Genomic DNA, 20,854 nt, shown 5'->3' with positions numbered 1-20,854 from the left:
AGTACAAAAAACAATTATAAAACTTTATGCAATAAAAGTTTATTCACAAAATAGAATATTCTTAAATTTTGCTCCTGGTCTATAGCCTGCCAACCCTGTTTTAGAACCTAGCACAATACCCAAGTCTTTAGTACTGAGAAGAAAGAAGGCAAAATAAAATAGGACTTAAAAGTGGGCCAGAAGTGCAGGTCTGGGGAAAAAATTTAAAGGACAGAAACTGAAAAGCAGGATAAAACTGATGTAGTATCACTGAAAAACAAATTTTATTTATCTCTTAATAAGAATTAAGTATTAAATTATTGGAATTTAACTGCACATAAAGCTTCTTGCCTTAATTTTAACTGATTTATTTTTTACTGCTGCAGGTGCAGGGAAGAGAGAGAGGAGGCAAGACTTAATGAGGAACTTGTCATAGGAATATTAAATTTGCCTACACACTCTTGGGATATGACTGCCAATATTTGATAAACATGTCCTCGATATCTAAATTCAAATAGTTTAGTAAAGGTAGTTTAGCAAATCCAACCTTCTATGGGTTTTGAAACACTGGGATCCAATTACTGAAACATAGATCCCTGTATCATTAAGGAATCTTAGCAATAATCTTGTGTAACTTCACTCTTAGTAAGCTAAGTATAACTCCCAATGAAGTCTAAATAATAGCTAGGTTTTCCTGCCTACAGAGGATTTCTGAATAAAATGCAGAACTCCCAATTAAACCTGAATTTTAGGTAATGCAGCATGTTTATAAGAGAAATATGTCCCAAATATTGCTCAAACTTATACTTTACATACGTATACTTTAAAAAAGGCATTGTTTTTTCTCTGAAATTCAAATTTAACTGATATTCTATAATTTTATTTGCTAAATCTTATAACCTTATGCCCAGAACTTTTCTTATAATTAATGTTACATCTTTAAACTGTAGGTGTAAACACAACATATCCCTCAGTTGTTAACCACAGCTCCTAACCAACCATACTGATTTTTCTACACACTCTACCTCCTTCTTTACTCAAGCATACTTTTTGAAAAGAGAGCCAGATCACCTATGAGGAATCTTCTGGAGAAGTGACTGTTAAAATTTGTACCTCAGACTGTTTGAATTCTGAGGTTGAATCAACACCAGCCATCTGCACTTCAGAAAGCACCAAGAATAATTTTTATGCACAAAAAAAATTGAAGATGATTATATTACAGAGATGCAACAGAGCCTTCGGAATACAATACATCATTATGAACCTCAGTCCCAAATGGTGATACATCTTTGGCAGTGTTAAGAGGAGGAAAGACAAGGCCAGTGTAGCAGGTGCCTAGGCTGTCTGCAATTCACTTGTCACTTCAGCTGGAACTATTCAGAACAAGTTTCTCTGCCCTGACATCTGGAAGATGGTTTCCAGCACCTCCAGCTGTGACTGCAAATGGATTGACCTTAGTTTGGCCGGCTGCTGTGGACAACCATTATACCCCTAATCAATTCCATGAGTCATAAAACCATTTTAGCCACTGAACAACCAGCCAGCTTTCCTGCCAGCAATGCATCCAACATCCTGCAATCATTTGAGAAGAGAATTCATCAGTCATTCAAGAAACATTGTGTCTTCTTGCTGAGAGCTAAATTGCTGGCTAGGATAGAATTGGAAAGCAATACTTCAGCACTCTTGATTGCTCACCTGGTAAAATTTATTTGATGCAATTTATATCATGATCACAGCCTGAAAAACAATTTCTGAAACCCTCATGATGAACTGATTTAAGGAACTTAGATTATAATGATAAAGTTGAGGCTATCTAAGGCCTCATCCCCAATGAAGCATTACTCATAAATCTGAGCATTCCTGAGCATATATTAGGTGAGTATTTCTAAATTTAAATTCACTGTGGGCCAGAAGTTCCTTACATTTGATAGTGTGGACTTTGCCAGTAAAAGATATCAGGATGGAAAAAATATACAATAGAGAAAGCCTGCATAGTAACCGCAGTCAGGACCGAGAACGTTCAGTATGAAGCTAAGAAACTTCGCTAGTCTGCAGAGCTCATATTGCAAAAATCCACTCTAAATGCAGTTTAAATTTTATATCTGTTTTTTTCCCTCACTTAGAGCCTTTTAATTTAAATGTTGTTTACTTCAAGTCTTGAGCCTGTAAAATTCCATTAAGCATGTTGGCATATAACCTGGATAATGTTTCTTTAGTGTCCTAAGATTTTATGTCTTTGCCTCACAAAATGAATAAGAATATTGGCTTCTTTAGCAGCAAATGAGTATAACATAAAGAGTAAAAATTGTAAACAATCTATGAAAACATTATGCATGTATTCTGCACCAGGTAAAGGAAATAGTTGAAGGAACATTAGTTAGGATGCTTTTCAAGCAAATCGCAAAATAGTGGCTTAAACAATAAGGAAGTTTATTTTCTCACTTGAGATTTGAAAGCAAGGCAGAATTAGAATTCTAATTGAATTAGAATTGCTATAGTGACTTATTCCAATCATCAAGGAGCCAGAGGGTTTTTTGTTTTTGTTTTTGTTTTTTTTCCAGTGTGGCAACATCAGCCGGCTGGTCTCTCTTATATCTTTGCAATTTATAAGGTGGTCAAAAAAACTCAGGAAATCTTATATTCATATAACCATGGCTACAGGCACGTACACACAAATGAAGTTGTTTTTCTTTGCTCATCTCCTCTCAGGGGAGAGAATCTTTTCCTCAACTCTCCCAAGGGCCTTTCTCCTTAGTTTCCTCATCCAGAATGACTGTATCACCCTCTGAACTGGAGGACAGGCCCCATTAACCAGAAGTAATTGCTGCACTGGGTGAGGGATTTAGGTAACTGTCAGGAAGGCAACAAACATATAACTACCAAACAGCAGAAGACTTTTTCTTAACTTCAAAGGCTTATAAGTTGCTTAGAGGTGTTAGACATATAATTTAATTTTTTATGAGAAGTTGCGCTAGTTTTTTTTTTAATGTTTATTTATTTTTGAGAAAGAGAGAGAGACAGTGAGACAGAGAGACAGAGTGACAGAGTGTGAGCAGGGGAGGGCAGAGAGAAAGAGAGAGAGACACAGAATGCAAAGCAGGCTCCAGGCTCTGAGCTGCCAGCCCACAGCCAGACACAGGGCTTGAACTCATGAACCATGAGATCATGACCTGGGCTGGTCAGACACTTAACCGACTGAGCCACCCAGCACCCCTTATGTTTTTGTATGCCTATTTATATTTAAAAATTACCTCAATCATATTATTTCACCTAGCTGTCATACTAACCATGAAAAAATTTATATTACTGCAATTTTCCTGTGTAAATAAGAAAATTAAGTCACAGAATGAAAAAAATTAAGCTATTTTTACATATGTAAGATGTTTTTACATATGTCACAGTATAAAAATCTCAGTGCTAATGACTAGAGATAAATAATAATGCGTTTGGAGACAATACACTTTAAATCGGAATAAGAGGAAGCATTTGTTCCATAATATCACCCCTACTGTAAAATAGCCACTATTATAGATAGAAAAAACAAAGAAAGCAGGCCCCAGAGCATAGTGGAAATCAATAAAATGCTAAATTCTGTGGTGTTTACTATTAGTGTATATAGTGGGTATATTTTTATTGCGGTATAACTGATACACAACATTATATTAGTTTCAGGTATACAACATAATGATTCAATATTTGTATATATTATGAAATGATCACCATAGTGACTCTAGTTACCATCTGTCATCATACATAATTTTATCTATATCTATCTATCTATCTATCTATCTATCTATTTTTTTCTTTCTGGTGATGAGGACTTTTAATGTCTACTCTCTTAGCAACTTTAAATATGCAATACACTATTATTAACTTTAGTCACCATGCTGTATATTATATCCCCATGACTTAATTAGTTTATAACTGGAAGTTATAAAAGTCTAAATAAAAAGTTTGTACCTTTTGACCCCCTTCACTCGCTTCTCCCACTCTCCTACCTCCTGCCCCTGGCAACCACCAATCTGTTTTCTGCATGTATGACTTTGGTTTTGCTGTTGTTGTTTTTAAATTCCACATATAAGTGAGATGCAGTGTCTGTCTTCCTCATCTTTATATTTTATGTGCTTTACTTTTAACTACTGTGTTAGAATTCTTGGATTCCAAGAATACAGTCTTCTTATTTTATATAACATTGTTTCCCTGTTTCTAAAACAGTCTATTGGTGCAAAATGCCTGAATGAACGGATGAGCGAATTAATGAATGTGTTACACATTACAATTAGAAATGCCTATACATCAACTTTAGTTTTCTCATTACTAAGCACAGTGACGAGTACCTCATAAGCTCTTTAAATATTTGTTGAACAATTGGATTACTAATTCAATGAATGCGGACTAAAATAAATTAAAACACAGTGAAATATAATGCATTTAATAAATTCAAAAGTAACATGGAAGAAAAAGAACGTACGTTTTTCTGAATCTTCAGGGAAGAAAATACTTGAACACTGGATTAATTTGCACCATAACCAGAGCTCATTAAAGTGAAAACAACTTTCTCTCTAAAACATTAGGTGTGCCAATCTTCAGACCATTGTAAAATCTTAATTCTGAAAAAGAAATGTCAATGCCACCTTTCGATTTCTCCTCTTGGATATAATTTCCCAAACTTTAGAAAAATATAGTGCCTTGGACATTTATGAAAGTTCCTTTTAGACAAATTCCATTGAATACAATAGACAAAAGGGTCAGCAGAAGGAAGTATGGCCTATGGGCATATAGTTCCACATTCGGCTCTGGTCCTCTTGAGAGCCCATATGGCATCTCCATACTGGAAATTGAATGTTTTGCAAAGTCTCTATACATTCCATTTTGACAGAGAACCTCTCCTATTGGGTGTATCCTTTGTTTACTACTCTCTGGCTTTAGAGCTACTTGAAGCTCTAAAAACAAGCCTAGAATAGCTTAACATATCATAAGTGGTATTTTATGAGTTTTTGGCTTAATATTGGAAGGTCCTTTTTTTCCATAGTCTTTTTCATGTAGTTCTTGGTATAAGATAGCAAGTGACAGTTTTCAAATTTTGAGGACACCTATCAGTCATTTTTTATTGTTTCTTTTCTGTTTTTAAACATGTTCCTTTTATTTTTGAGTTAAGGAATGTTAGATAAATAATATATATTTACTTCAGCGGTTACTCAGGCAGCTGTGTAGGAAGAGTTCCTGTCCTGTGTTTCTATGTTTCTACTTTCCACGCAGTACAGACTCTTTCCATCTTAAGAAGGGTGGATAAGGAGAAGTCCACCTCTGGTCAGGATTCAGGGCTCAAAGAGGGGTGAGTTGAACCAAGAATCTCTTTTGTGATAAAATGATTAAACATGATGGCATCAAATTACAGCTGTTCACTTTTCACTTGGGACCCTGAGAGATGAGTTCTTTAATCCCTAATGGAAATAAGAAGAAGCAAACAAGCATGATTTCTCAAGGTAGAAAACAAGCTGTAAAATGCTGCACAGTATATTTGGTTTCTGTTTCCTTCACTTACATCTTTTTGGCATGCACTGGCCCAGGCAGGTCATGTGGGATCATGCTCCAGGGACACCCTTGATAACTTCTCACCCCTTTGTCCCTCAAAATGAAGTAAGAAATGGGCCATGGCCAATGGCCATGTCTTATCTGCGAAGGCAGGATTTTTTAAGGCCATCTGGGGTTTAATGAAATAAATTTCTTTCTCCTGTTGCAAGAGAATTTATCATCATGGCTAAGATCATAAGCACCCAGAGCCACCAATCCCTGTGTTTGAAAATGACTATGTCTGACAGTGTTGTTGCAGAGAGTAAGATAATGTCAGCAACCAATTCTGGCATAGTTGGTCTGGTGAGGCAGGAATTGGGGAGATCTAGTTATGGCAGAGTGTGAGTGGGAAGAGAGCTCATTGTGACTAAAGAGCAATTTGAGTTTCTCATTTAATTCCTCTGAATTTTCTTTACTTTTCTCAGAATTCTTAGTAGACTACTAAGCCACATCAAACTAAATATTAAGTTTAAAATAAGAAAATTTGTGAATACTAACAATAGTGATAACTGTGATTATACTTAACATTTAATTGTGATTTGCATGTTCTAGTCTTTTGACTAGAAAGGAAAATTACCTCTCTAAATCCACGGGTGATGTATAGATTCCAAAAGATCTTATTCAGTGTTTCCAAATAGATCTGCTTTAGCTTTACATCAGCTCCCCCTGCCTCAATTCTCTTTAATATTCTGAAGCCCTACCCCACACCAATAAGCAAAAGTTATCTCAATAATGAACCTCACTTTCCTAGGGAGGAAATGGATATATAGAGTAAATTGGGCTTTCTTCATTAAATTACGTTTATATCCTTGTAGTTTATCCTCCATTTTCCTAACTTGTCAATAAGCAATATCCTAATTTTCTTTAAACCATTGAATGAAATAATAAATGGTTAATCTTATCTTAGATGGAATATATATTTATTTGGAAGAAAAAAAACTACCGTTCTGAAAATAACAGTGACAATAATAAGAGTATGTACCAGTATAAAATATAGTGTGAGCAATGTGGTAAACAGGAAATAGCAAACCAATGGAGTGAGCTTTGGTTCCACCATGAGTGGGAAAAATAGTAAACATGTTGAGTATATTTTCTCATTTGTAAGTTGGAGAAATTATGCTCAAGTTTCTAGTGTGATTGTAAAGATTAATTAATTATGATGTATCTTGCAAAGAAGCATGCACACTAGGGGAGCCACTAATCTATCCTTTTCTCTTCTTCTTTGGCCTCTTATGCCTGCCTTTTGTCTAAAGCTTTGGGTCTTTTATTTAGTTTTCCCAACTTTCTATGTGAGATTCCCACTTATTTCACCATGGATATTTAAGATACACTCACCCTAATGCAAACATTCAAACAGACAATGGTCCTTCATCATTTAAAGGCTACCTGAGAAATACCCTCCTAATGAAATTTTCATAAGATGAAATTTTAGGCATAAGCAATGATTAGAAATGTGTTTCTCTAGGTTCCCTATCATTGCCTGACACCCACATATCTATTGTCTGCATTTCTCACCAAAAGAAGGCAGAACATATGATATCTCCAAAGTATATTTCAGGAAACAGTTCTCTGAGTGTCACCCGTCATCTCTTGTCAGATGACATTTCACTGCAGGGAAAGTTAAAAATTGCTCCTGTGTTGTGGAGACCTGACTGAGAATAGAAGTTTATCTGATACCTAGGAAAGTGTAAGAGTTTTGTAGGAACCAGGTTTACATGCATAACACACTACTTCCACCATATTCCACTGAAGAGAAATTATATATATGGCTGCAGGTTATTAAAAACAGATTGGGAGAGGCAGCTTAGATATGTACTCAGGAGGGAGAGGAAATGAGATTTTTGAATTTGTATCCTTGTTTCTACTCCAAGCATGAGAAACCAGCTGTCAAAATGATATCTGTTAATGTTAAAATTATGTATTTCATTTCGAAGAAGGACAGGGGTCATTCTTTATCTCACTACCCACAACACCAAGCAAGTCTATCACTCATTACGAGTGTTTGATATTTGATAAATGAATGATATTTGATAAATATTTTATAAATGAATTTGATAAAATGAATTTGATAAATGAACTTAAGATACCCAGAAAAATCTTTGAATGATATTTTTGTTACAATACTATGATAAAGAGAGACTTCTCAGTTTAATTCCAGACAGGTACTTTCATGTTTTTTCATGTTTCACAAGCAGTGTCGACACGTACAGGGTGGGAGAAAGTAAGGGATGAGACTGCCTTTGGGTTTCCTTTAACTACCCTGGTGAATGGAGATACATCCTTTTTTTTTTTTTTTTTTTTTTTTTTTTTTTTGGCATACCCCTTTGATTTTCAGTCTTCTGGTTGGCTCTGCACAAAATACATAAGTGGGTCTGAGAGACAGGTATTTGCCATTTGAAAATTTAAATTGCACAGGAAACTCTATGAAAGTGACAGGAATATGAAAACATGTCTTACCTTCAGTCAATTTAAGGGAACATTCCTGCACCTGCATGTTCATTCCATAATTAGATCCCCTTTACTTAGGTGCAGCTGACATATCCTTGCTGGAAGTACATACAACCTGGTCCTTCCATGTTCTCTGTAGCTACAATAATATGCTTGTTGCACCAGGCAGTTGAATCCTACAACATATAATCAAAGTCACGACATTGGTGCTTTAAAATAAAACAATTAAACATCACAAGTTTTATTTTTTTCTCTTCTTTTCCTCAAAGAGATCAGCAAATATGTCAGGTGTATTGGTTTAATACTCTACAGATCACTTTCTGAGAGACCATCTCTTTAAAAAGGTTAAAGAGATGGAAGCAAATTTTAAATTATGTAGTCCAGTTTAAAGAAAACAGATAGCGATAAATTAAGGAACTTGTTCTAGTTTACCCCAAACTTTAGTTGGAAAGCCCAAAACTACAATCAGCTCTTGGGATTCTCAGACCCTTGAGCATTCTTCTGGCATACATATTGATCTATTGATTCACATTATTAAAAATGACAGAGTTGTTTCCTTTCTGTTCATACAGCCTCCATTTCCACCTAACATTTCACAAAAATTCCCATTAGAAACAGTTTAATTTTAGTTCAATATACTGCATGGCAGGGCTCTCAGCTGTAATGCATACAATCCATGTTATGCCCTCCATGTTGATGACTGATGACGTTTTTCTTGTTGACTGCCTGTATTTTGTTACTTTGTCACTTTCCCAATGTATAACAGTCTTCTCTTTCCTCATCGATTTCTGCTGGACTTCACTGTCATAAAGTCTCACTTTTGGCTATGTTCTGTTTGATCTATCTTCTGATGCCATATTGTGATTTTCCTGTATTTTCTCAGAGATTTAAAAAAGGTTATCATTGGGGCCTGGGTGACTCAGTCAGTTAAGCATCCCACTCTTTTTTTTTTTTTTTTTTTTTTTTTTTTTCACTGAAAAAGTCAGTTATTTCATTTAGGTTTTGATACTGTACTTCTGGTACTTGGGTGCTAGAGGCCAAAAAGGTTACAGATCGCCATGAATATTTTGAAGTTTAAAATGAGTTCAAACCTCCATATACTCATTCAACTTAGCATTTCTTTCTTTCTTTCTTTCTTTCTTTCTTTCTTTCTTTCTTTCTTTCTTTTTCTCTCTCTCTTTCTTTCTTTCTTTTTTTTCTTTCTCTTTCTTTCTTTCTTTCTTTCTTTACATATTGTCAATCGGCTGACACACAGTGTGTAAAGTGTGGTTTTGTGTTTTGGAGTAGATTCCCATGGTTCATCACTTAGACACAACACCCAGTGCTCATCCCAACAAGTGCCCTCCTCAATGCCCATCACCCATTTTCCCCATCCTACTCTTGATTTTGGCTCAGGTCATGATCTCCTGGAGGTTCATGAGATCGAGCCCCACATCGGGCTCTGCACTAACAGCATGGTGCCTGCTTGGGATTCTCTCTCCCTCTTTCTCTGCCCCTCCTCTGCACATGTGCACACTTTCTTTCTCAAAATAAATAAATAAAAACATTTTTAAAAAGGTTACATGTAGACTTGTGACTCGAAGTTATATATGGATGAACATTTAATATTTTAGATATAACATAAATGCTCATAGGTAATATTTAAATGTAATATAAATATATAATATGCATATATATAAATACAAACATTTTTATTTTCATATTTCTTATAGTTTATGAACTCTTGATTAAAAATGCTTAGAGATGCAAATTATTTTTATAAGCAGCTTTATCCACCACATTAAATCCATGTAGAATTGTGTGCATGTAAGTTTATTTATAACTTTATTGAAGTGCTAAGCTTAACTGTATGTAGACTAAGTATACATCCAAAAATTGTTACGATTTTTTTTAACTATTCACTATACTTTTCTAAAGAACAATTATTTATTAACAGGTATGTATGATTTTATATCATAACTGGATATTTGACTACGCATTGGCCTGAGGGGTCCTGTGAAAAAGTTCTACTTTTGTTGTTTCTAATTATAACAGCAAACTTTCAAGTGGTTAATATTTTTCAAATGAAGAAATTCAAATTCAGAAGGGTCACACTGTCAGTAAGTGAGTGAATCAGTATTTTAATCTGGGTTCAAAGTTTGGTATTTTTTCTAATATTCCGGAGGGAAATAAAAACGTTAGAAGGGGAAACAAATGATGAGTCCATCACATCATCAGTCATCCAAGACCTATAGACCCACCTTTTATCATCCACGTACATGATGATACACTCATCAGCATGAGTGTGGATAGCTAGTTGGAGTCCGTAAATCTCTAAGCTCACTATACCAGGCTACGTGTAATATATATTACCTCCCCAACTTCTATCTGAATCCATCCCATTATGTCTTAAAAAAGCAAACTCCGGCAACATTTGAAATGCCTTGTTTTACATAGGTTAAATTTCCACACTTATGGTGTGCAGCAAATTTCCAGTACTAGCAGATTTTATATTAGCAACTTCATTGGAAATCCCCAACCAAGCAATTTCTGCAGGGATAGCCTTCTGATCAATGTAGCCTGCTGGGTTGATGATCTCTGAAGAGCAATGTAATTCATTACTGCCCCTCCCATGGTATGCTGCTCGATTGGGGGAATTCTTATAACTTCTGTCCTATTCAGATATCTGCTGTGCAGAGGCACAGAGGCAGAGTACGGGATGCCACTGACAGTACCCATTTCAGGCAAAGTAAGCTTCCCTGCGGCTTTATTGAATAGGATATATAGCATTTGGCAACACTATAAACCTCTCATCCTTGAGTTGAAAATTAATTCACAAACATTAATTCTTTCAGAAGTGCTGCAATGTATATATTATAGGATGACAGAGTCACGGAATTTGCAAAAAGGAATTAAAAGATATTTAGTCAAACTCCTACTTTTAGAGATGAAGAAATGTGGGCCTAGAGAGATGAAATGACTTGCTGAATTAATGCCTCTTTTTATAGCTTGAACATATTAAATTAATGCTCCCACACCATAGAATATACATGTACTTAAGCTACAAAGTGCAACTTCTTAGCCTTGTGAAGAAAGTATATTCAGTACTATAACAAGCAAGGATCAGGATGAATTAGAGAGGAGGAGTAGGTTTGTAAAGCGACTTATCAAAGACAGGTACACCTTTAAGCATTTCAAAGTAGGCCAAGATTGCATAAAAATATAACTTACTTTCACTTGCTTCATTTTGAATTTTTGAAGATGGGAAAAGTGATGTAACGGCTTTAGAAAAATAGAATCTAGAAAACTTTCCTCCAATTTTATCTGAAATGCAAACACCACTTTCTTACTCTTAGCCTCTTTAGTCAGTCTCTGAATTTATACCAGTTTTCTGGCACTTTAGACTTTTTGAAAGAAACAAAAGGGAAAAGAGAAGACAACATTTTAAGGGAAAAGTGGGATCTTGAGAATGACACATGATAATTTCCACCAGATCACAGCAACTTCAACATAGAATTGATTTTAAAGGTGTGCACATTTGACTCATCTGAGAAGCAGACATCAAGATGAATAGACACGTGCAAGAGATATACCATTAAAGATGAAAGAGAGGAAAGAGACGGAAGCAGGGTGATCCTGTAGACTGTGATGCAATCTGACACCAGTGAATACAGAGCTGGAAGGGAGGAGCATTCTCTAGGAGTCTCTTAGAGGGAATTTCGACAAAGCCAATGGGCCATTGCTGAGGCAAAGATACCCTTCAGAAGAGTGCTCTGTCCTGCAGGAATGGGTATGTACTAACATTCCTGTGGTACTCAGTCACTGTTTGGAAGTATCATGAAGGAAGTGTGGCATGATGAAACATTATGAAGGATCCAGAGAGATACAGCTCGGACAATCAGTCTACTTTGCTCTGTCCAGTAGGATATTGGAGTAGCAATTTTCATGGTCACTTTAGTCCATCTCGTGTACCACACAGATAATTTCCATGAACATTCATGTCCAACCTGGTCCTACATGAGTCTTACTTCCCAAGGAGCAGCTTAGAAGAATGAAGTTAATGGGATGAACTATAATCCTTGTTACTATAGTTGGTCTTGTGGTCACAACTAGTACTCATCATCAGCATCTACATTCTTTTTTTTTGTTTTGTTTTGTTTTACTGTTTAGTTATTTTTGAGAGAGTGTATGGGGGGCGAGGGGCAGAGAGAGAGAATTTCAAGCAGTCTCTGCACTGTCAGTGTAGAGCCTGATGTGGGACTTGAACTCACAAAAGATGAGATCATGACCTGAACTGAAGTCAAGAATTGGACACTCAGCTGACTGAATCACCCGGGTGTCCCATCAGCCTCTACTTTCTAATCTAAATTTCTTATGTCTACTGCTATCACTTAGCAGGTGCTAGTGGATGCCAGATAATCTAAAGACATGTCTGAGATGTCTGAGTTATAATTCTAGCTTCCTCAAGATAAGGATGGTGCATAAATCTATTATCAGCTATAACGGGGCAAGGAAGTATCGCTATGCAACCAAGCGGATTACCTGAGGCCACTCCTCCTTCTAGACTCCTATGTTTATTCTGTTAATGTATATATTGGATTATGAAGGATGACATACCGTCATGTCAGAATGTGTCCTCTGACCTGGAGTTTCAGTTGTGTCCTTTGAAACTCTAAATTCTTGGTTGCAGTACAATGTGAGGCCAATGAATTCTGAGTAGTAGAGTATGTGATAATATCCATGAATCTCATGGTCATGAGTCCACTGCCACACCCGCTCTGCTATGCAGTGGATCTCCTATTTCAATGTTCTTTCATTTGAAGTTCTGTGCTTGTGTATCAGACATTTTCTAAGCCCCCAGATAATGGTGCTACCCATTTTTATGGGCAGGAAAGCTAAAAACATGTTCAGTAACCATCCTTGTGAAAAATAACCACTGGCCCTTTCAGAACATAAGAGGCCCCATATAATTGACTTGTTCTTCAAGTGGCCTGTGATTTGTCCTCTTGAGGAAAGGTGCCATGTCAGTGGCTCTGCATTGGTGTTTGTTGCTTACAGTTTCAGTATACAGAGGGAGCGGTAGCTAGTTCAGCCTTGATTGGATACGCTTCCAGGTCCATACATATCTCTCATCTCTTCCACTAGGACCATTCTGCTCATGTGCATATTGTGCCAATTTCAGCGTGGCCAATAATGAATACCAGCTAATGTCAACCCTAATTGATTGACTAATTGATTATTCACTTCCTCCTTTTGGGTGCATACTTTCTGGTGGGTGTTAAAGTGTAATACAAAAGTTTTTCACACTTTGTGCTTACCCCTTTTGTACATCTTCATGCCACTAGATCTGACTTTCTCATATCTGGTCTCTAGTCATTTTCCTTTTAGGCACCTAACAAGAAGGCCAGGTCATTTGTCACTTCCCAGGAATATGTATATGTGTATGTATGTGGGTGTGTGTGTGTGTGTGTGTGTGTGAGTGTATCAACTATCTATCTAATCTTTCATCTCCCCCTAGAATACTTTGGTAAAAGATGAATGCCCAGGTGGACTGCTTCTAGATTTTCCCTTTGGAGATATTTATTTTTTACACTATTTCACAAGACAGCCTTGAATGTGGTTATTCTCTAGCCACCAACCACTTTCATCTTGCATCCCTGACACTGAGCTAACTCATTGTTAAACTAAGCTTGAGCTTTTCCCTCCACATTCAGCTGGTTATGCAGGACCATCTTCCTTTCCAAATGGTCATAAATGCAACCTGGGAAAGGTTTATTTGGTGTAGTCACTGGGGATGACATGGGAGTTTGGGTTACTTGCTTACGTAGGTTACTTGTATCCTTGGTTTCTGATAGGGTTTGATGACGGATATACCATTTATATCTCAAAATGTATTGCTTCTAGACCAGCAACTTTACAACTTCCAGTACCTAATTTCTCACCTTCTAGAATGCATTACCTGCGGTGTACAAACTATCTGCTGCCCATTCTATATGATCAAATGATGTAATCAATGTAAGAGTTTGGTGTGCTATTTTGTTGGATCTTTAGGGAATCCAGATATTTTCAGACTATATTATGACAGAGTGAATGAATAGTAATGCAGCTCTGAGGTTAAACTGTAAATAAGTATTTGTCCATTACACATAAATACATATTGTTTCTGATCTTCTTTTCTCACTGAGATAGAAAACAACATATTCAGCAAATCATTGACCTTGTATTATATAATCAATTCTAGCAACCATACCATGTTCACTGAAACAGCTGGGGTCAGGGTATCTAGTTGGTTGAGTTTATAGTAATCTACAGTCCCTCTCTAGGATCCATACAGTTTCCAAAGGGTTAGACTGATGAATGTAAAAGAGATTTGGTAAAGACCACCACCATCCTTTAGGTATTTAATGGAAGCACTAATTCTACCATTTCCCCTATGATACAACATTTTTCTGAATTACTATTTTGGTCTTGGAGAAGAAGAAGGTAATTGAGGATGTTCCCTTTCGGCTTTTTTTTTTTTTTTTTTAATTTTTTTAACGTTTTATTTATTTTTGAGACAGAGAGAGACAGAGCATGAACGGGGAGGGGCAGAGAGAGAGGGAGACACAGAATCAGAAGCAGGCTCCAGGCTCTGAGCCATCAGCCCAGAGCCCGACGCGGGGCTCGAACTCGTGGACCGCGAGATCGTGACCTGAGCTGAAGTCGGACGCCCAACCGACTGAGCCACCCAGGCGCCCCCCCTTTTGGCTTTTTATTTCATACTCTTACTCCACAGGTTAGCAATCCAAGGGGTGGATTGCTCTAATTTCCAAGTATATAAATTTTAACTGTGAGATTCAAGAGTGGTGAAATGACCACTTGGTGGGCCTGTGAATGCAGTGGATACAATGGTATCCACATTTCAGTCAGGATACCCTGACTCCCTTTATTACCTGGCCCTTGCAAACTTCTTCCTATAGGAGAGCCATGATAATGCTTTCAATCTCTGGGTATCACTGTCAACTTAGATTCCATGTCATATTTTCTTCAATATATTTGGAAAATGTAAACAGCAGTAAGTTCTTTAATGGCACAATGAGGGAAATGGTACTTGCCACAGTATTACAGGGTTATCCTCTTAGGGAACTTTCACTTTGTTAGATGACAGGTTCTAGCTCTGAAAATTAGCTCAGGTCTGGGAACTAAGAAAGAAATCATGAATTTTTATTGAGGCAATATCTCTTTCTCCTACTCATTCATTCTTGCCTTTTTCTGGCTGTAGATATTAAGCCATAGCTTTGTTGGCTCTCTATATTTTCCTCATAGGGACACCATGCACTATTAACCATCTCTGTAAAAACCCTGTGGGCCAAGATTTCTCAGGTGTCCCTCTGACCTTGATGGTTATTATGATAATTGTGTCTTCCTGGTTTCTGGCAGTTAAATGCTACCACCTGGTCTATATATATTCAGGGCTGCTCTATCTCCATGAATATTAATGAGCCCTGGCCTGGGACTTCTCTGTTATCATCAGCTTTGGCCTGCAGAGGTGAGCCACCGCTGAACTTCTTAGTGGCATTGGTACTTTTCTCACCAATGCATTCCTGATAGCCCTGGAAAATGGTATTTCCTATGGGCTCCATGGATTATATTCTCATGGTGTCTTACAGTTTCATATAATATATCCATTCCATCATTCCCACTTCCTTAATCTATTTCTTCATCATCTTTCAGGGAAATTCAGTCATTTTCCCTTAATTCAGGATAGGTCATTGATTTCTCCACACTTATATGATCCTCTTATCACTGAGTTTACCTCATCCTGTGGATTCTTTGCCAGGGTGTTATAATCTATACTCCAATAAAGTACTCCAGGTAAGGAATTCTTATTTATTCTGTGTTATATTCCAGCTCTCTTGAATAAACACCCTAAAATCCAATCCTAGAGATAGTACTCTGACACTTACTGGAACATGCTAGCTGATTTCTGTTGCCCCACTTAGAATATAATCTTTTTTTTCCTCCCTTTTCAGGTGCATTATATCCTCAGCCTGATGATGCTAGGATTTAAACTTAGATTTCTTCATGACAGCCAGGAGAGGTGGTATAGCTTCCAAAAGGGATACCTATTTCATTGTGAGGAAGTACCATCCTCAATGCCCTCTAAAGTGGTAGGGATATGTTGTAGTACCAACTAAGGAAAGATGAGCTCTTTCTGCAAGCCCTAAAGCTTCATGGATACTGCAGGGCCAACATTCTCAGAGAATCTGTCCAGAAATCCCTATTCCTTCTTTCAAGATCTCAGTGCTTTGGATGGACTCTGATTTTAGTATAACATGCTTGGATGATCATTTGAATATCCTTGGAGCTTTGCCAATCTATCAGGTCCTGAGTTTGCTCCTTATCTATGTATGTTCTTCCCCAGAAGCCAATAATAGCTTCTTTTAAGTCCCCCCAAAGGCCCACTTTCTCTCACAGAGTGCTTTTAATTGCTTGTTAATGTCCCTTAGTTTCTCATTATTGCTTTGTAGGTTGTCAATGTAAGTTTGCAATAACTAGTGAACTCTACTGACTTTGTGGAGTTCTCCACCACATACAAACAAGTTTGAAATGATTGAGTCATTAGAATGAGCTAATCATCATTAGTCATTAGATCATTAGTCATTAGAATGAGTAAGTCATCAGATTCTAATGACTAAACCATCAGGATGGGCATAATAGTGCCCATCCTGCTCAGTCATTGGCTCAGCTCCGCTCATGGAAAGTGTGGCCTCTGTGTCAATATAGCAGTGGAGGGATGCCAAACCTCTTGATTTCAGTTCTGATTTCAGCTCAGGTCATGATCTCATGCTTCACGGGATCAAGCCCTGCAACAGGTTCTGTGCTGACACATAGAGGCTGCTTGGGATTCTCTCTCTCCTCCTTCTTTGCCCCTCCCTTCACTCACGCTTTCTCTCTCTCTCTCTCAAAATAGATAAATAACATTTAAAAGATATACATAGCAGTGGATTCTGAGAGGTGGCACCTAGGAATACAAGTCTACCAGGTCATCTGAGCATGACAGCCACAAAATGTCATCAAGTACGACTTCCCCATATTATGGATGAGAACACTTAGATCAGAGGCTGAAAGACTTGCCTAATGTCAAAAATTCACATAGTAGCAGATTGATATTTCTTGCTGTGAATATCCTACAAATTCACAAAACTGCATATCTGTTGTCTAATGGGTATTTACTACTTAGCAATCAAAAAGGTAAATGTTTACGTCTTAATTTGATATTGTTGCATCCTAACTTCTGCTCCTCTTGAAATTGTTATCTAGGATTTCCGGTCTATCCAGTAACCCAAGGGGACACTGAGACTGTTTCTGTTTCATAAAGGAGAAATAGGAGCTCATCAGGTAGACAACATGGTAATAATATTTTTCTAGATAGAATAAACCCGAGCAAAAACCCAGAGACATAGAAACCTAGACTGTTTCTTGTCTGTGGTGGTGAGTAAACAAACTGACACACGATAACATTGTATAGGGCTCAACACACACACACACACACACACACACACACACACACACACACACACTCACACAAGTGCCATGAAATGGGATATTTGAATAACATCAGAAGATTGTATGAATGCAAATCCTTGTTATGTGCTGTACTATAGTTTTGCCAGATGTTACCACCGGGGAAACTGGGTAAAGGATAGATGGGAATTCTCTGCATTATATCTTATAACTTCATGAGAACTATAGTTATCTTCAGATATTAACTTAAAAGTTGAATGGAAAAGCAAATATTTCCTATTTGAGGGAGGAAGATATGTTTGAATAAATTACAAAGTAGAGTAAATGTGGTATTAGAAAACACAGTTCACATTTCTAAAAATCTTTCATATAAAACTAGTCAAGTCCTGAGGCAGGAAATAGAGGGTAAATTAGCTCTTAAAATTAGTTCCTTTTTTTAAGTTTATTTATTTATTTTGTGAGAAAGGGAGAGGGAGGAAAGGGCAGAGAGAGAGAGGCAGAAAGAGAATCACAAACCATGAGATCATGGCCTGAGCCAAGATCAAGAGTCAGATGCTTAACCAACTAAGCCACACAGGTGCCCCTTAAAATCAGTTTCTTGAAAAGAAAAATGTTACAGGGTAGAAAACAGATTCCATGACCAGCTGAGTTTGCGAGCTGACATTCTAAACATCAGATCCATTTAGATCAGAGAAGACAGGTGAAGAGTCAGGTACAAAATTTGTATCCTCTTGGTCATTTTGCCAGTCCAACCATACAAGATACTTTGGAAACCTAATCTATTCCTCATAATGGCATTTACAGATATCAGAGAAATCCCAGGACCTAACAAGCACTGAGGAAATTTTCAGACATTACCAAGATTCCACACAGAACCGAGAGCAATTGAAGAAAGAAATTCAAAATATTGACAGGAGTTCCAGAAGGCAACTAGAGAATATCTTGTGGCTGAACTGAAAAAAAAAAAAGTGAAATTGGTGCTGGATAAATGGCTAGAGAAAAGTAAATAGGAACCTCTTGACTGTGAAATTAAGATAGCCTTGTCCAAACGTGCTAGTATGTATATCTTCTATCACTCAGTGCTTACTAAAAGTGAGCAAATTTAACAAAAAAACAGTTCCTATCTACGCTTTTAAAATTCTCGTCCTGGGGAAGGGTGCTGAAGGGGTACTTGAACAAATTATAGCTGAGAACTTCCCTGAACTGGGGAAGGAAAAAGGCATTGAAATCCAAGAGGCACAGAGAACTCCCTTCAGAAATAACTTGAATCGATCTTCTGCACGACATATCATAGTGAAACTGGCAAAATACAAGGATAAAGAGAAAATTCTGAAAGCAGCAAGGGATAAACGTGCCCTCACATATAAAGGGAGACCTATAAGACTCGTGACTGATCTCTCCTTTGAAACTTGGCAGGCCAGAAAGGCTTGGCACGATATCTACAGTGTGCTAAACAGAAAAAATATGCAGCCGAGAATCCTTTATCCAGCAAGTCTGTCATTTAGAATAGAAGGAGAGATAAAGGTCTTCCCAAACAAACAAAAACTGAAGGAATTTGTCACCACGAAACCAGCCCTACAAGAGATCCTAAGGGGGATCCTGTGAGACAAAGTACCAGAGACATCACTACAAGCATAAAACATACAGACATCACAATGACTCTAAACCCATATCTTTCTATAATAACACTGAATGTAAATGGATTAAATGCGCCAACTAAAAGACATAGGGTATCAGAATGGATAAAAAAACAAGACCCATCTATTTGCTGTCTACAAGAGACTCATTTTAGATCTGAGGACACCTTTAGATTGAGAGTGAGGGGATGGAGAACTATTTATCATGCTCCTGGAAGCCAAAAGAAAGCTGGAGTAGCCATACTTATATCAGACAAACTAGACTTTAAATTAAAGGCTGTAACAAGAGATGAAGAAGGGCATTATATAATAATCACAGGGTCTATCCACCAGGAAGAGCTAACTATTATAAATGTCTATTTGCCAAATACCCGAGCCCCCAGATATATAAAATTCTGGTCCTGTTTTCAGCTTGTTTGAATGGCTGAAAATTTTGAAATAAGAAATGATACCAATTAAGATTTGTCTAAAGTGTGGAGATAATCCAAGTTCTATATCACAAAATATGAAGGCATTGACAATGCTTAACAGACACCATAAGGTGTCCTATGTTCTTAAAAACCTAAGGTACTGGGTACAAGTTTCTTTTAAATAGAAATATTTTGTTCTTTCTTTTAGTCATTTAGCTTACATCAAATAGCATTTTTATTTTTATTTTTTATCTTTAACTGTTGTGACAAGAGGCTTATTTACCTCTCATTTATTTGAGAGACAGCTTTCCTCTTGACAGTAATTAGGTAAGCATTGCTGACTCATTCCCAATCAAGACTTTAGTGCTCACTTAAGAGCATTCTTCAAACTGCAGAATCAGGATAACAAGTGCCAATCGTTAGGATTTGAGTGCTTGAAAGAATATCTGCTACCAAGTCAACGGTTGCAACCAGGACAGGTTTCAGGGACCTGTGACCTGTGTAGTCACACAGGCCCCTTACAACAAGGGCCCAACACTTGATTGGATGCTCTGCTCTCGCTGTTTTGAAATTCTTAGTGATTTTTTGAACAAGAAACCCAGCGTTTTTATTATGCACCTGCCAATTATGAATCTGGTCCTGAATGGACCTGCAATCAGAGGAGGGGAGTAGCTACTCTCTCTAGAAGGGGAAGGGAGAAAGGAGCTTCCTTGATGCACATACCTGGAAACTCGCTCCTAGAGGGTTTGGCACGGAAGTGACTTGAGGGCTGACTTATCTTTCACTGCTGGGGATTCAGTGCGTGGGTCTCTGACAGGCCTTTTCATAACACATCTGGAACATTTTGTTTATCAAGAGACAGTTTACCCAGATTGGGGGGGAAAACAAAACAAAACAAAACAAAACAGGAAAGGGAATGTGGCAAACCAAATCTGAGTTCAGTGTTGTCAAAGATAGAAAGTTGGGGGAAGCCACTTTCTCTTATGGTTATGGCTCATTCTATCACCCATAATGGAATCACTAAAAATCTTGAAGAGTAAATTTGGTATTAGAAAACATTTCCCATTTCTAAAAATATTTCATACAAAGCTAGTCAAGTCCTGAGGCAGGAAATAGAGGGTAAATTATCTCTTAAAATCGGTTTCATTTTTTAAGTTTATTTGAGACAGAGAGAGAGAAAGAGAGAGAGAGAGAGAGAGTAGGGGATGGGCAGAGAGAGAGAGAGAGAGAGAATCAAGATTTTTAGTGATTCCATTATGGGTGATAGAATGAGCCAGAAACTCAAAAGTTAGCAAACTTTTGTCTGGACATATGTTTTTG

Source organism: Panthera leo, chromosome B2, assembly GCF_018350215.1.
Source record: "Panthera leo isolate Ple1 chromosome B2, P.leo_Ple1_pat1.1, whole genome shotgun sequence".
In the NCBI taxonomy this organism is placed as follows: domain Eukaryota; kingdom Metazoa; phylum Chordata; class Mammalia; order Carnivora; family Felidae; genus Panthera; species Panthera leo.
This window is presented reverse-complemented; position numbering follows the sequence as displayed.